Here is a 1,639-nt window from a genome sequence, read left to right on the forward strand (position 1 = left end):
ACACTTGGCAGAGGGTGGTCGGCTCCCTGTGCTTTTCCCCAGTCTGTGGCCTACAGTTTAAATAGTGGAAGGAAGGACGTGAGATTTGAGGCTGGGGAAGGATGCATGGGGTTCTAGGCAAGGGAGGCAGTCTCTTAGGCTGGAGCCAGGGGCCAGGCGCCTGGGCAGGCCACCTTCCTCTGTGGCCCCTCCCAGACCCCCTTATGCTCTTGGTTTCTCCGCCTTCTGATTCATCTGGACCCTCACCCCTTCCGGGAGCCAGTGTTCAGACACCATCGTGACTAACAGGTGCACTCTCCGAGACCCCAAGGGTAGGGGCTGCGCGCCACCTCCCTGCTCCATCTGTCCTGTGTATGCCCCTACAAGAATGCTCCCCTCTTGCCTTCAGGTGCCATTTCTGAACGCTGCTGGAGCCGGTGCCCAGGAGGAGCAGGCACGGCTCTGTGAGCAGCTCCAGAAACAACAGGTGTGCAGCCAGCACCAGGCTCACCCGGTGGCCTCGGCCCTGAGGGAGCCAGAGGCAGCGACCGCAGCCACAGGGACTAAGAGCGACCGTGGGTGTGGGGAGACCCAGTGGGCCCTGCAGGGCGCCATTGACAAGCTGCAGGTGAGTGAGTCCTGGCAGGGGCCATGAAGGGTGGGTTGGGGTAGGTCGCTGCCGAGATGTGACCCCATTATTTCGGCTCCAGAATGACTTCATGGCCCTCTTGAAGGAAAATGCCGACCTGAAGGAGCGGGTGGAAAAACTAGAACTCGGACTCATCCAGCTCTCTGGAGAGAGAGACATGATAAGTGAGCAGGAGGCCAGGGCAGGGCAGGGGAGCTGCAGGGTGGTGGGAGGGACCCCAGTGTCTGAGCCTGTCCTCCTGCAGGAAAGTCCATCAAACCAAATGACCATCAGACAGCAGTGGCCAAGACCCAGCACCAGAAGAAGAACAATGTTAGCATGCTGTCCGAGGCTGAGGAGGGGATGAAGGTAAGGTGTACAACATCTCTGCGGGGGTGAGGGGGATGGGGGTGGGTGTGAGCGTGGGTGCCGGCACCCGCGTGGTAGCTGAGCACCCCTATCTCCAGGTGAAGCTGCTGGAGCTGCAGGGCCCAGTGATGCAGCTTATGATCGGCCACGAGGTCCAGCACCCTGCTAATGATTCCACTCCAGGGGCCCCAGCCCCCCAGGAACCTGGTGCTGCTGACAAGGATGGTGAGTAGAGCCCTCAGGTGGGGTGGGCAGGGAGGAGCAGGGGAGGCTGACGCTGTACTGAGATTCCCACCTCTCTCCCTCCAAAGAATTTTATGAGATGAGCCTGGATGATGACAGCGACAGCCTGGAGACTGCAGGAGGGAGAGTACACCACACCCCACTGCACAGCAGATTGCTTACGGCTGTGTGAGCTGCGGGATGGCCAGCAACACTGACCCTTGGGTAGCAGTCCCTCTGTGCCATGCTTTTACCGGGCTGCTGCGAAGGAGGAGGTAAACATCACCATCAGCTAAGAGCTGGCCAAGAAATTTACAAAGGAACAAAGTTATAGGATTAGTCTTCTACATGTTTACTTTATTTGAATGTTAGAGCCACTCATGATGATTTGTGCTTCTAATTTATAGTTTATTTGTTAAAAGTTAAAGGAGAGTGGGTCTT

The 1,639-nt window shown here is 57.5% G+C and overlaps 1 long non-coding RNA gene across 1 annotated transcript in view; it reads left to right on the forward strand.

Moving 5' to 3' along the window:
• Positions 1-699: 699 nt before the first annotated feature.
• The window catches only part of LOC108296986, a 4,122-nt gene continuing 3,182 nt past the window's right edge, over positions 700-1,639 (forward strand). The window contains exons 1-2 of the long non-coding RNA XR_001822058.2: positions 700-792; positions 873-976. This is a non-coding gene — a long non-coding RNA (uncharacterized LOC108296986). The remainder of the gene's footprint in view (positions 793-872; positions 977-1,639) is intronic.

This window comes from Cebus imitator, unplaced genomic scaffold (assembly GCF_001604975.1).
Source record: "Cebus imitator isolate Cc_AM_T3 unplaced genomic scaffold, Cebus_imitator-1.0 Scaffold757, whole genome shotgun sequence".
NCBI classification, from domain to species: domain Eukaryota; kingdom Metazoa; phylum Chordata; class Mammalia; order Primates; family Cebidae; genus Cebus; species Cebus imitator.